Source organism: Ursus arctos, unplaced genomic scaffold, assembly GCF_023065955.2.
Source record: "Ursus arctos isolate Adak ecotype North America unplaced genomic scaffold, UrsArc2.0 scaffold_16, whole genome shotgun sequence".
In the NCBI taxonomy this organism is placed as follows: domain Eukaryota; kingdom Metazoa; phylum Chordata; class Mammalia; order Carnivora; family Ursidae; genus Ursus; species Ursus arctos.
The window spans coordinates 51,459,021-51,474,665 of record NW_026622830.1 but is presented as its reverse complement, the minus strand read 5'-3'; the positions used below and the strand labels follow the sequence as shown (position 1 = coordinate 51,474,665).

Below are 15,645 nucleotides of genomic sequence, written 5' to 3'. Positions count from 1 at the left end.
GTCTGAGGGTCTGATCCGCAACCCCACCCCACACGGCAGCTCCCAGGAGTAGCCTCATCTGGGGGCGCAGACAGTGAGCGGCTGCACGACTTGCCCCAGACCCTGCGACTCCCTGTGCTGGCTCACAGTCTGTCTTTCCCTTCCGCACTAGACACCCGCCAATTCGAGGACGGTCCACGGACTAGCAGCACAGGCATCCTATCATCAAGAGGCTGTAAGAGCCCTACCACAAACCTACTTAAGAAGAGTCTGTGCTTTAGAGACGCCTGGGGGGGGGGGGGCTCAGTTGGTGAAACATCTGCCTTTGGCTCAGGTCATGGTCCCGGGGTCCTGGGATCGAGCCTGGAGTCAGGTGCCCTGCTCGGCGGGCTGCTTCTGCCTCTCCCCTCTACTCGTGCTCTCGCTTGTGCGCTTACTCTCTCCAATAAATAAAATCTTAAAAAAAAAAAAAAAAAAAAGAATCTGTACTTCAACAAAACTACCATGAGATCCCTATGCAAGTTTTGTCTGGGAGCCACAACATTAGGTACCTGTATCAAAACAAAGAAACGTTCTAATTTTCTTTACTGTATTTATTTACTTCCCACCTACTCATTCATCCCCTCGCCCCAACCAAAACGTATTATAGTAGACTATAAGGTGCTTTCCTGGGCATCAGGGTATCAGGACAGACTGATACTAGGAAAGAGACAGACTGGTCATCAGGACAGAGCAGGACACAGGAAATAGCCCCTGCCCCTATGGCCCTTATAAGAAAGACCAGCACAGACAAGTACATGAAGAACATGGTGTTAGGGGTGATGCCGGGAAAACAGGTACCGCCCAGACATGGGGCATGGTCGAGTTCCTAGAATATGAGTTCCAAGCCGGGATCTTGAGAATGGGTACGTCTAAAGTTACACCCAACAAAAGACATGGCTACAGGTGTACGTTAGTGATCCAGGGAGTCAATGCAAAGGTCAACACGGCTTTAATTCAAACAGCAGAGAAGCTAGACAGGCCCAGCTCCAGAGGCAGGTGGGGAGCCTGAACGGTCTTAGGATATGCACCTGGGCAGCAATTAAGCCCATACAGACCAATCTGAAAGCTTCTGTTATAATCCTGACAGCACTAACTATGGCCCAAGAAGTGGAAAGATTTGAGAGCTATAAAAAAATCAAGAGGACAGGGAGTGACTAGATTGCCCACATACAATTAAAGGAAAGTCAGCAACCATTTTTCTTGCTCAGGTAACTGAGTGGAAAAGTGATACCATTCCATGGAGATATAGAACACAAGAGGGGCAGAAACTGTCAGAGAAATGAGGATGAGCAATAAACAGAAGAGTTACTTCGGTTTGGTATTTGTTACTGGGAACAATACAGCCCCACATGCCTGAACTCATGCGAATGGAGATACTTCCTGCCTGGAGTCAAGGAGTGGGGAGCAGGGAGCTGGACTTCTGGAAGCTTACTCTGGGAAAGGGAATAAGGCTTGGTGGACCCCATCTGCTCTCAGGCTGGGGGGTGAAGGGGGAGGCATCTGATATTCTGACTGGGGCTCTTTGAAGTCTTCCAAAAAAACCCTATAATTTCACAGCTATAACAGAGTCTTTGTACTCCTAAGAAAGAGACGTAAATTTACCTTTGGGAAAATATTTCCATAGGTTCTTTCTTTGGCGAGCATTTTGCAAAAGCAAAACAGCATAATGACAAAGACTCCCAATGTGGAGTTAAACTGCTGTGCCTAATAAAAGAGCAATTTCCCTACTATACAAACACTGACCTGGACCTCATCATGGTAAAAACTGCTCCTGAGACAGGAAGGTTTGCATCTAGACTCAGGGCTTCCAGAGGTTTCTGTAGGTAATTGTTGATGCAACATTACCATGCCAAGACTGTTCTAAGAACTTAAAAATGAAATAATTTAATCCTCATAATAACCTTATTTTGGGGGGCGCCTGGGTGGCTCAGTAAGTTAAGTGTCCGCCTTCGGCTCAGGTCATGATCCAGGGTTCTGGGATCAAGTCCCACATCGGCAAGGAGCCTGCTTCTCCCTCTGCCTGTCCCTCCCCCTGCTTGGGTTCTCTCTCTCTCTGACAAAATAAATAAATAAAATCTTAAAAACAAAACAAAGCAAAAGACCTTCTTTTTCCCCACTTTCCACATGTGGGAACAGAGAGAAGTGACCCGCCCAAGGCCACATGCCTCCTACATAAGCCTCACAGCCAGGCAGTCTACCTCAAGACTGGGCTCTTGCTTGCCAAGCCCTGCTGCTGCTGGATTCCCATCCTCTCTTGAAAACACTGTCACTGGCGGGTCTCACTCCTGCGTGGCAACACACAGTGGAGTGGCAACAGGTATTCGCCCATCATGTTGTTACCACACACCCCTGTCCTGGGCCAAGGGTCAGCTGGATATGGTATTGCTACTGCCCGCTTTTCCATGGCCACAATGCTTCATGTAGTCATCCAGCCATGCCTGTCCCCCAGGGGCAAATGAATGTGCCACACCACCCTTAGATTAGTTAAGTTGAAAATACTTACTTTACCAAATACTAGGCTAGGCACTGGAACAGATGTGTGGATATATATATATGACCCTACCCTGCAGAGCTCTCAGCCTAGTCAAGGGAGATACACACATGTGACTAATTACAACTGTAATAAATACTACTAAAAAATGGCAAGAGTAGGAAGAGTTGTAAAGGAAGAGACCTCACCCCTTCCACAGTTAGAACGTCACAGCTGCACAGGTGCCGCAAGGCCGCAAGGAGGCTGTCTTGCCACGGGAAGGGCGGAGGAGGAGAGGCCCAAGGGGTAGCCACGGGGCTTCAGTATCCAGGAACCTGCAATCTGGAAACCCTTACCCTTTGCTTCCAGAAAATGTCCTTGTATCAGATCTTTGATGATTTAATCCTTTTGTCTCTTTCTACAACTCTTATTATTTGGATGTTGGACCTTCTCAACTCATCATCCTACTTGCTTTCTTTTCTCCCTCATTTTTCTTTCCTACACATGTTCTGAGAGATATCTTCCACATTATTTCCCACTGCTCTTACTGAGTTTATGTCTACTTTGATGCTTTCAATTTTCCTCTTCTTTGAATGCACTTTTTGAAAGAATTCTAGGGGTGCCTGGGTGACGCAGCTGGTTAAAGCATCTGACTCTTGGTTTTGGCTCAGGTCGTGATCTCAGGGCTGTCGGAGCGAGCCCTGCGTCAGGCTCTGCGCCCAGCAGCAGAGTCTGCTTGGGACTCTCTCCACCTCTCCCTTTGCCAACCCCCCAAAAATAAATAAATAAATCTTAAAAAGAAAAAAAAAGGATTCTGTTGGTCTTTCATGGATGCAGTTCTACTGACATTTAAATTTTTTATCTTCTTTTAGCTTCTTTCTGCTTGTGGTTTCCTCTTTGTTACTCAAAACTGTTTTCTCTCTCTGTTTTGGCCTCACATTTTGAAAGCAAAGGCTGTCTTTATTTTTTTTATCGAAATATAATTGGCATACAACATATTAGTATTAGGTGTACATGTAATGATTCGACATTTGTATACAATATGAAATGATCACCATAACAAGTCTAGTTACCACTTGTCACCATAAAAAGTCACCCAAAAAAAGAACTTTTTTCTTGTGATGAGAGTTTTTAAGATTTACTCTCTCGGCATCTTTCAGGTATACACTACAATATTATCAACTACAGGGAGCATGCTGTACGTTATAGCCCCACAACTTATTGATAACTGGAATTCTGTACCTCTTGACCCCCTCACCCATTTCGCCCACCCCTCCAAGCCCCCCTTGAGCAACCACCGTTCTTTTCTCTGTATCTAGTTTTATTTGTTCGTTTGTTTTGGGTTTTTTGGTTCCACTCGTTACTGAGATCACAAGGTATTTGTCTTTCTCTGAAAGATTAGTCTTATTTCATGTAGCATAATGTCCTCACAATCCATCCCATGTTCTTGCAAATGGCAAGATTTCATTTTAATGGTGGAATAATACTCCACGGTATGTATTTATATGTGTGTGTACGAACGCACACACAATCTTCTCCACCTATTCACTCATTAATGGACACTTGGGTTGCTTCCATGTCTTGGCTATTGGAAATAATCCTGTAGTACACATATATCTGTTCAAATTAGTATTTTCACTTTCTTTGGATAAATACCTCATAGTGAAACAGCTGGATCATATGGTTAATTCTACTTTTAATTTCTTGAGGAACTTCCATACTGTCTCCACAGTGGCTGCACCAGTTTGTATTCCCACCAGCAGTGCATGAGGGCTCCTTTCTCTCCACATCCTCAGCAACACTTGTTATTCTCGTCTTCGTGATCACAGCCATTCTGACAGGTGTGAGGTGATACCTCACGGTCGTTTTGATTCGCATTTCCCTGACGATGAATGATGCTGGGCATATTTTCACGTATCTGTTGGCCATCCGGATGTCCTCTTTGGAGAAATGTCTACTCAGATCCTCTGCCAATTTTTTTCAACACTTTTTTTTTTGGTATCGAGTTGTATGAGTTGCTTATATATTTTAAATATTAGTCCTTTATTAGATATATGATTTACAAATATTTTCTCCCATTCTTCAGGCTGCCCTTTTCTTGCCCTTTGGTTGATGGTTTCCTTTGCTGCACAGAAATTTTTAGTTTGGTGTTGTCCCACTTGTTTCTTCTTGCTGTGCTGCAGAGGCTGTCTTTAAACACCTGCTTGTCGAGGAGCCCTGTACATGCGGGCGACCTGATGATCTCTGCACTGAGCAGAGAATCAGCTGCTTGGCTAGAGGCCCCAGAACGTTAGTCTGCCTTTTCTCTTGGACCAGTCTCCTTATAAAAGAACATTTCCATCTCCTGCTAGGATCAGGTAAAAGACTCCTCACAGGATTCTGGGAGCCAAAGAGAAAGAAAGCATGGATAACTTCACTTAATCCCCAATTTTGAGTGCAAGAATGCAATTTCCAGGGGCGCCTGCGTGGCACAGAGTTAAGTTAAGCGTCTGCCTTCGGCTCAGGGCGTGATCCCGGCATTATGGGATCGAGCCCCACATCAGGCTCCTCTGCTATGAGCCTGCTTCTTCCTCTCCCGCTCCCCCTGCTTGTGTTCCTTCTCTTGCTGGCTGTCTCTATCTCTGTCAAATAAATAAATAAAATCTTAAAAAAAAAAAAGAATGCAATTTCCACAGTAAAACTGTTAACAACCTACGATGGGGAAAATAATGTACTACAATAGCATTTCAACTATTATGGCTTTGACGACTTTCAGTGGTTAGGCAGGCACATCCCTTAGATTATCAAGACTATTAAAGCATCTCTGCCTTGAGCCATCCATTTACTTTCTATGGGCAAGACACCCTAGAGATTATAGGACACCTAAAACTTCACCTAAATCACACAAATAAACCTTTAAAAGAATGAGCCCAATCTAGTCCCTGAGCCTATAACTGAAGAAGGCTGTGAATTCTACCGAAGAGACAAGTCTCAGTGACGGTTCCACAGGCCGTGACGTCCGACAAGATCCCGACTGAGAAGCAGTGCGTGTTACTAATGTTAAAGACTATACCTGCCTCCCCCACTCCCAACAAGTGACTCTTAAATTATTAGAGGCTCCTTGTCTGCAGAGCACAAGCAGTAACACCCACCATCCTAGAGGAGATAATGAAGGTAGAGTGCTTATTACCAAGATATATTAGAGACAATGTTCAGCAACCAATCCGTGGCAGCAGTGCTTAGGAGGGATAACCTGAATTCTCTAGGCCGATGAAAGGGAAATGCTAAGATTGTTTTCAAAATGCAAAGCCTAAAAGGCCCCCCCCAGTTAATTAATACTTCAAAAGTCCCATCATAGCCCTAAAAAGCATCTTTCCTGCTACACTTCAAAGCTTTATGAATTCTTGTCAAAAAAAGAAAACAACAGACTATCATTCCCACTATGATACTACCTGGTATGTTTGAAATCTGTAATTAAACCCAATGACCAAATGAAGCACAAGTGTTCCATAGAATTTTCCGCTAAACCTTGCCCTATAAAAAGATAATATGCATTTTTCTAAACTGAAAATATACCAGCAGTACACCATTCCATCATGATCTTACATAAAAGTTAAAACAAACAGAATACCCGACAGTCTGATATTATCTTCTCAATGATTCTGTCAACTTTACAACAGGTAAGATTTTCACAGTAGAAAAGTAAAGTTAGTACATGATATTCTGGCAGTATTTTGTTTCTCTTAAAAAAATTTAAAACGGTTAACAAAACAGACCTTGGGGGAAATACAACATACGGCCTCATCCTGCTTAACAAGGTCCTAAGTTTTTTCCTTGGTTTTTGTTTGTTTGTTTTTAATATAAGACAGACTATGTATATCTTTTAATACAACATTTTTCTGGCCAACATAAATATAAGGAAAGTTTATATTCACGTCCCCTAAACTCATTACATAACATTAAACAAGACTGTGTGAAAAAGTCTCAAGCTGCAATCCAAATAAAATCTGCAGGTCACTGAAACCACCTACAGTCTGAAAAGCAAGGTGTCCGAAAATCAGGGGAACCCTCCCTGTGGAAGTGACTGCTGCAGAGCTCTTTCTTCCGGCAACATCCTGACACCTCTCACAGCACCGCACAGAGACATTACAGTATAAGCGATGGGGGTGTAAACACAGCTCCGGTCTGAAATGTTTCCACCTGCGGCATCAGCCACTGACGGAAGCTCATCAGATGTTCCCAGCAGCAGAGCCACACAGAAGGAAGCACTGGGCCTCTCTGGCACCCGCTCCAGTCCGACTCTGCAGGAGCCGCCCTTCATCCCCTGAATCTCTGCCCAGCAGCTCTCGGCCCCCTTCCTCAACATTCAAGCCTCAATTCTTCTCCTTGCTCCCTGGTTCTAGGAAACGGTTTCCTTTTCTGTTATAAGTTTTTGTCTGCATTTTTTTCTAACAAATTCCTTTAACGCTGTACCACTTTATTACACGTGTAATATTAGGGTATTTTTAAGCATTTAAAATCTCGTATCTCAGATTTTATATATACTCTTTTCCCTGGGCTTTAGGAACCTGGCTTAAGATACCGTGTTGATGCGTCTGATCTTCCCTTTCCAAACTGAGCACAATGCCAGACCTCCAGAGCTGCATCGCTGCGTGGGGGCTGCACACACGGTCCAATTCTGCTAGTCCGGACTGGAGCCTAACGTGTGAGATGCACAAATCCCGAGCGCAGAGCTCCACGGCTTTCTACATGAGCACACACATACATGCGTGTGTGCATCCCTATCCCTGGAATACAACTACACAAGACATAACACATTCCTGTTGCTGCTTTACAGCCCTTTGTGACTAGTACCTCGCCACCAAATGGGACTAAGACTCCCAGTACTGCCACGAGAGATTAGTGTCCCTAACTTTACATACACTGGTCATGCAAACGGAAACGTAAGGGGACACCTCCCAGCTTGTTCTATGAGAATGGCGGTACTTGAAATGAGAGCACCACAAAAAGGTCACAAGAAAAAAAATGACAGATTGATACCCCCACGCAAATAGATACAGATTTCCTAAACAAAATATTGCCTATCGATCTAACAATATATAAAAGGATAATACAACATGATCAAGTGGGATTTACCTCAGAAATGCAAGGCTGATTCAACAATCGAAACGTAATTCACCCATTATTTTATAAAACAGAAAATTTCTACAAGCAATTCAATACACACCGAAAAAGCACTTGACAAAATGCAACACCCTCTCACGATTTAAAAACAAAAACAAAAACACAACACCTCTCAGAAAACCAGGAGTTAAAAGGAAAATTTTTACATTCAGCGGAGGACCTCTACCAAAACAAAGACAAAACGAGGACTAAACCCTACTCGACACTGAGAACTTGCTCCCTGAGGCCAGCACATGACAAGAACACTGTAATGAAGGTGCTGGTCAAGGCGAGAGGGCAAGACAGAGAAATAAAAGACATAAAGATTGGACAGAAAAGGTTATTTTCAGATTACACGAGCATAGATTTCTTTGGATTTTCTACTTGCTCCAGTAAACCACCCGAACCAATAAGTGAATTTATATTAAGGCCACGAGATAAACGAACAAGGTGAACCACTGCCACACATAAGCCAAGCGCTGCCCCTTACAACGGCGTTGGAACAGCACGAAGCCCCCCAAACTGAGACGTACCGCACACAACTGAGGGAGCTCACAGACCTCGCTACCTGGACAGGTTGACCAGAAGTCACACTATTGTTCACAGGCCAGTTCGCCCAAATCGATGCACAGATGTGACAGGGCCCCAGGTGAAACAGAAGGGAACCCGAAGTCTGTCAGCTCCGGAAGCTGCTGTCACTGGCAAGGCACCGCCCCCTGACCAAAGACTCCGCCGCAGACTGTGCGCAGAGGGCGACACGGACACACACTCCGGAGCGTCAGAGCACAGGAAAGAAGCCAACGGCACGCTGGTCTTCACGCTCAAAGGAAAAACTTACCACCACTGCTTGGTTTTCAACATCAAACTCCTATACAACATTTAGAATAGGACTCATTTTCTACAACTTTTCAGGAAGAAAGGTATAGAAATGCCGACGTGTATCATCTGAAGAAGGTAAAGAAGATAATGTAGACGGGCATATAAACCTCCGCTCTGGGAGCTACAGTCAATCACACTACCATTAATACAAATATTACTCAAAGGCAAAACAAAACCACTCAGTGATAATTGTTTCAAAATGGATTTTTCTCTTTAACTGAAAACAGATAAAGTTATGAAATACAGAAAACTGTTAAATTTACAATAAATTCCTAATAGTTTGAACAATTACAGATGAATTTGAAAGGAAAGATTTGTGAAAATTGCTTTAAAAACTCAGTGTCACTAACCATTCAGGCACTACAAAGTTTTTTAATTTTCACAAAAACCTCCATGACCCTTCTCATCTGCCTCTAGTGATCTGAACCTCTGTCTCTGCAAGCAGACAAGGTGACTAAATCCATCAATCTACTCATCGGCTCACTACAGGAGTCTAGCAGTGTGAGGCCCTGGGGGTGCAGCATTAATCTGGAATGAGCAGTTCCTTGCCTGGTGGGGGGCGGTGCATTTCACTGCAGGACAGCAAACAGTGCAAACAAGTAGACCCCAGAGTGTGCCGGCTGGTGAGAAGGGCGAGCAGGAGCGGGCGCCGGGACAGATGGGGACAGTGGTGCCGGGAGGAGGGTGATCGGGGGGACGACACACTCTACGGGTTCATATAATTACTGCTCAACCAGGAGACTGGGGGCGGGGGCCATGACAGACGGACGGAAGCCTGCGATAAAGCATCAGCTGGTGCACACATTTCCTGGCGCGCGCGCTACGTGAAACGAAAGGTCCTACGTGAAACGAAAAGCTCTAAAACTGCACATGAAAAGAACACGGGGAAACCAGCAGCTTCTTCTCCAAACACAATGAGGAAAGTGAAACAATCTGAGAGACAAATTATAATACCCACCATATTATTTCTGTGCATGAGGAAGTTGATGTTAATAATATCCAAACTAGGGCTGAAAGGGGGCTCACTGTACTCTCTCGGTTAAGACCTCAGAAGCAAAGGTGAGCCCTTCACGGAGAACACGCTGGCCAGGCTGTGCTCCCGTCTCTGTCCAAGCACTGCCCTACTGCGGTGCTCCACCCTGCACCATGTGTTCAGTCCCCTAGCCCAGCCCGCCTCTTTGCAGCACCAGAAAGGCCTACTTAACACGAACTCCCCTCTTCTGTACACCTACCACACGCTGGGGGCACAAGCACATTTCACTGACGCTTACCAACAATTCGGATTGACAAGGAAAGGAGCACACACTAGGAATCTAAGCTAGAATGGCTTGGTGGTTTCCAGGGTGTCCCCAGGTACAGGGGAAAGGCACTGGTGACCAGGCAGCGGGGGACAGAGGTAGACAAGGTGTGCAAAGCCAAATGGTGGGTGAGCCTCCCAGGAAAAGAGAGAACAGTGTCAAGTGGGTGGACAGGGATAAGACAAAAAGGCTGGAACCACACCTGGGGAGCACAGATCTTTAGGGGCAGGGTAAAGGCTTACAAGAGCCCCGCCCTCACCCCTTAGAGACAGTGGGCGGAGGAGCAAGCCTTCCCTACTCACCTCTCTCCACGAACCTTAACGCAGCCTCCAACTATAATCAGCAGGAAAGCCCATGTTTGCCTAAACACTCCACACACAAGTTCATTTCCCAGTGCCTTTGCCCCCAGAATTCCTACAGTATGGAAGTCTCTCCCCACCGTCTCTACCGGCATGAAACAGCACCTCCTTTAGAAAAATGCCCCAGATTTCAACAATTCGGGATTTTTTTCACTCAACAATCACTGAGTGCTGATAACATGTCAGACCACATGGATTCAAAAAGCAGTAACGTTAGAACCTGGCCCACGAGAACTGACAACCAAGGAAGTGAGACAAGCAAATAAAGAAAGTTGAATGAGTTACCAGCTAAGCCTGTGTGTGCAGAGCTGATGCACAAAGATGCCAAAGCCCAGCCCTGTGGTCCAAATGAGAGAGAGGGAGACAGGCAGACACACACACACACACACACACACACACACACACAGCCATGCCCTAGGGCAGAACCCTCAAAGTTTCCCCTTTAAAAAGAATGAATGTTCCAAGCAGAAAAGCAGGAGAAACAAAAGCATAACGGGGGGGGGGGGGGGGTGGCATGAAGAGGCACCAGCCGGCAGTGCTGAGGCTGGAGCCCATCAGAGCCGAGCTGAGGGCGAGGCCCGTGCAGAGGAGGCAGTGTCTCACAACATCGCTGGCATCAGGGCAAGCGGGGGACAGACTGGAGCTCAGCATTCATTCTCACTGAGGGGCTACTGAGTGCCAGGCACCACGAGCTGTTGCCTCATGCTGGGCACTCATAAAACCTCATCACTCTTCTGGAAAGCATTTAACACCTTTTACTGTAAACGTATAGATGTCCAGATTATTTACATAAATACAATTATAAAATAAATTCACACGCTCACATATAGATGTATTTTTAATCTGTCTTCCCCACAAGTCAATTAGCAACTTAAGCTGTCAGACCGGATGGCCACAATCCCAGAGGAGTGGCAGAGGCCCACGGAGATTAATTCCCAGGGAAGCGATCAGGCCCTGGGAGCCCAACCGAGGCCCATCTGTTGAGAGAGCTAGAATGCGGTGTGTGCTGCTATAGGAAGAGACTCAACCACCAATCTACAAAGGCACTCCTGCACGATGACTGGCTGGGCCGCCTCAGTGACGGGATAGTCCATAAAGATGTTTCCATGAACAAATACATGGAATCAACAGTTTAAGATGATCTCTTGGATTTAAGTGTCATGATATATTCTTTGCTCAGGTTTTAAGAAAATATTAAAATTTATGACGGGGGACCCTGGCTGGCTCAGTCAGTAGAGTGTACGACTCTTGACCTCGGGGTTGCAAGTTTGAGCCCCACACTGGGTGTACAGATTACTTAAAAAATAAAATCTTTCAAAAAATAAAAAATTTATGACAGATGTTTAACGATCTGAATGTCACATTTTCCATGGAAATCTATTTAAAGGTCTTAAAGGAAGAGTCAGTAACTAAGTTAACATGTACCACCTAGCGAGACGCCACAATACAGGCTTTGTAGGTTAACAAAAAGTAACCGATCTCGTCCCGCTCTGCTTTTTCTCACTATCTCCACCCAGAATGCCTTTCCCCAACTACCGCGAGCCCCACTCACCATGCCCGGACCTGCTCCCTCAGGAGGACACCGTCCCCCTCCCTCTGAGCTCCCCATCACTGTCTTCCCCATCAGGATTCTCTACCCGGTCTCGCCTGCTCCTGCAGGATCTGCCCTACGCACCTCAACCCTGCTACCATGGGAGAGTAACCTGTCCAGCATGCAAGAAAACAGATGTCCCTGGGGGTGAAGACAGAAGGAATACACATGAGCAGATGGCAAATTTTATTAAGAGGCCCTACTGTCAGGGAGAGTGAGAACTCTTAAGAATATCAAGCAAACAGAAAAAAAAAAAAAAAAGTGGCAACTGTTAAGCTCAAGAAAACAGGAAAACAAAAAGTTGAACTAAAAGGGAATATAATCATGCTACATTCACCAGCTCAATAGTGAGCAACATTAACAAAGTCAAAACAATTCAACAAATTATGGCTCTAAACAAAAATTGTGCTACAACTATGTGGGGGAAGATGGGAGTTCAAAATGTAACTTTGTCTAAAAGTGACGCATCGATGGCCCTGCCTCTACATAGATATTGCTGGGAACCGTGGACAGAAATGCTACAAGAAACAGATAAGCAGGATTCCAGGCAGCTCTGGGAGGCGGATGGTGGAGGCAGGACAGGAGCCCGCTGGGTTCTGCATGAACCATTCAACACTGTTTTACTTTTGAACACATGCACGTACCACCCTCTGATAGAAGTGAAATTTCTAAGTAAGAAAAAGAAACAGAATCTCTAACAGAACCACTTCCAGCAGGACATAAGCGTTTTCCTACAACTTTTCAACCACGCTACCCCCTTTCCCCCTTCAACAGTGTCTCTCCACCCTCAGGACGCAGGGCAGCTGAGGACAGCGTGCATGGCCTGAGACCTGGCGTCAGCCTGCCGGCTCCGTACTCTTGAGAAAGCTACTGTAAGCTCTGAACCTGACCTTTCCCCGCCCGGGACATGAAAACACCACCACGGACCTCAGGGACCCGGCTGCGTTGCTCAGCACCCAGATGGTGAGTAAGTGTGAGGATGACCGTACACCCTGGACCTAAGTCACCCAGATGCAATCTGTCTCACTACCCTCTCCCCCTTCACACCACCGTCCAGGCGGGCTTTCATTCTGACCACGCCCCCACACTGCGCCGAGCACTTGCCAGAGTGTCCTCCAAGTCGCCAAACCCGAAGGCCAAACCTCAGTCCTCATCATGACCTTTCCTGACACTTCAGAGAGTTGATCACATCCTCCTCCTGGACACTTCTTCCCTTCTTCCCATGGTGCCAGTGCTTGTGGTCTTCTTCACACCTGCTCTGTGCCAAACACTGCTCATGCTCGTCCTTGAGCACTCGATGGCAGAGTGATCCGAGGCTCAGGCTTGCTTGTCTTCTCTGTGCTCACTCCCTCGGTGACCACAGACCGTCACTGTGTTTTCATGGCCACTTCCAGCTCAGACTTCTCTTCCAACCACCAAATGCCTATTTACAACTGCCTACATGACATCTCTACTTGGATCCCTAACAGAATCACAAACTTAAAACGCCTACAGTGAGCTCCCCATCTGCCCCTCTAAACCAAGTTCCACCCACAGCCTTCCCCCCATCTAGTTGCCCAGGCCAAGAGCCTTCTAGTCAACTCAACTCCTCCCCTTTGTCCACACATGCCTTATCCAATCTGTCAGCAAATCCTACTGGTTCTACCTTTGAAATACATCCAAGGCCCAACTGCTTCTCACCACCTCCAGTTTTCCTGCTCCAATCCCAGCCTCCGCTGCCGCTCACCTGGTTCCCTGAACAGCGTGCCGACAATCTCCTGGTTGTCCTCTACTCTCCCCCACCCTCCAACCCCCACCACCAGTGTCTATTCCCAACACACTAGCCTTTCAAACCTCAGCCGAATCTCAGGGCTCAACACTGAGGGAGGGACAGCTGGCCTCCGGAGCCGACAGCCAGCACCGCCTTACCCTAGCGACTCTTTGTTTGGACAAACAGCCCCAGAACCTCACAGTTCAATCTATGTCGATTGTTCTCAGCTGCCCTGACGCTAAATAACCTATCTTTATTCACCAAATGGGGGGTTTCAGATGGGTCTCCGGGCAACCTTCTTTTCTGTCTACTGCCTCCCCACACCCCATTAACCCTGAAAATAATCTCCATACATATTTCAGCAATTCAACTCCTCCAAAACTTTGCTTTGCTTTCCTAGAATTCTGATTGTAAAACACCTCCATCCCAAGTTCTGCCTTAAGAATGCAACACCCCAAAACAAATCAAGAACCAAGAACCTGATCCATCCTGCAGGGGCTCAAGTGGACCAGGGCACTCAGGTACATCAAGGGCCCCGGATCTCAGAGGAACACCATTAAGTCGATGCTGTACAAAGCCAGGCTTACTCGTGTGGCCTCACCAGTTGTCCAGAATTGGGGGAAACAATTATAGAAACACTGGTTATAAGGTATTTTTCCTGGGTTTACATATTTTCAAACGGGGGGGAGGGGAGGGGAGGGCCAAACTAGAAGCAGCAGATTATATCTCGGTGTTCAAAGTTCCAGTGAGCCAAGAACGGGCTCTCAGTTCCCTGTCAGGCCTTCGTTCCACTGCACATCCCATTAAGAAGAAAAATTTTGTGTAACTTCTGCTAAATATGAAACTGTCTTGGGCTCTACCATGACGAACGATTTTTAATAGCTAATGCTGATGAAAAGTTATACTTGATATTCTCCCTCTTGTTTGGATCCACTAAGAAAAGAGAACTGATTTTGTGGCAAGCATTAAACACTACTTCATCCAGCATTTAGTGAAAACTACCCATGGGTCAAGCAGAAAACATGCAGAAACGAAATAACAAAATCTTTGCTCTTAAAGATGCAGAAACAGACTTGTACCCAATAAATATAGCCCACTGTTACAGGAAGAAACATTGAAATGTGCAGGGAGGCTGGGGAGGAGACAAGGGATGTAAACAGCTGGGCATGGCCTTCTCCAAAAGACAGCAGAGTCACACCTGGCACAGCACACAGAACAGGTGCCTCTCATAGCCAAGAAAGGGTAGAAGGAATCAGAAAAAAGGAGCAAGACTTCCAGGCCTTACTTGGAAACTGAAACTTCGTGACACAATTTCCCTTCCCTTCCCTAATACCTAATCCTGGCAGAAACAAAAGTGGGTTTGGGGGAGAAAGGAGAACAAAGGAGGAAAGTGAACTGACCCCCAGAAGGAAATGGAAAAACAATCCAGGGTCCTGCCCCTTGGACATCTAAGACAAACACACTTGCCAAAGTCAAATTCAACGTAATTATAATGATTCTGAATTCTGAATCCATGAAGTCTAAGTTTATGGGGCTTTTACACCAAAGCGATGTATTGCTAAAATCTTACCAATGCTAATACCACAAGACAGATTGATGAATCTTCTATCAACGATCTGTCCTCGATTTACCACTAGGCCTACCAGAAAGAGCAGTCTTTGGAAATAAGACAAACTGGAATAGAATCTCAATTCTATAACCTCCCAACTGTGGAGTGCAGCACAAGTGCCAAGGTTACAAATTAACAAATCACAAATAACCCAATCTCTGGAGCTTAGTTTTCCTCTCATTAAAGTGGGGGAACTGCCACCGAATAGCAATTGCTAACATTTGTGAATGCTGAGCACATTTCACATTTCTTATGGCATCTTCACCACAACCCTGGGAGAGCGGTCCCATCACCAGCACCCTTTGTCAGAGGAAAGAGCTAGGTTTAAGTAGTCAGTGAAGAGGGGCGCCTGGGTGGCACAGCGGTTAAGCGTCTGCCTTCGGCTCAGGGCGTGATCCCGGCGTTATGGGATCGAGCCCCACGTCAGGCTCCTCCGCTATGAGCCTGCTTCTTCCTCTCCCAGTCCCCCTGCTTGTGTTCCCTCTCTCCCTGGCTGTCTCTATCTCTGTCAAATAAATAAATAAGA

At 46.0% G+C, this 15,645-nt stretch overlaps 1 protein-coding gene across 1 annotated transcript in view; it reads right to left on the bottom strand.

Annotated features, from left to right (window-relative positions):
- Positions 1 to 15,645, bottom strand: part of LOC125281364 (focal adhesion kinase 1-like) — a 69,353-nt gene that overhangs the window by 28,714 nt on the left and 24,994 nt on the right. The window lies entirely within an intron of this gene.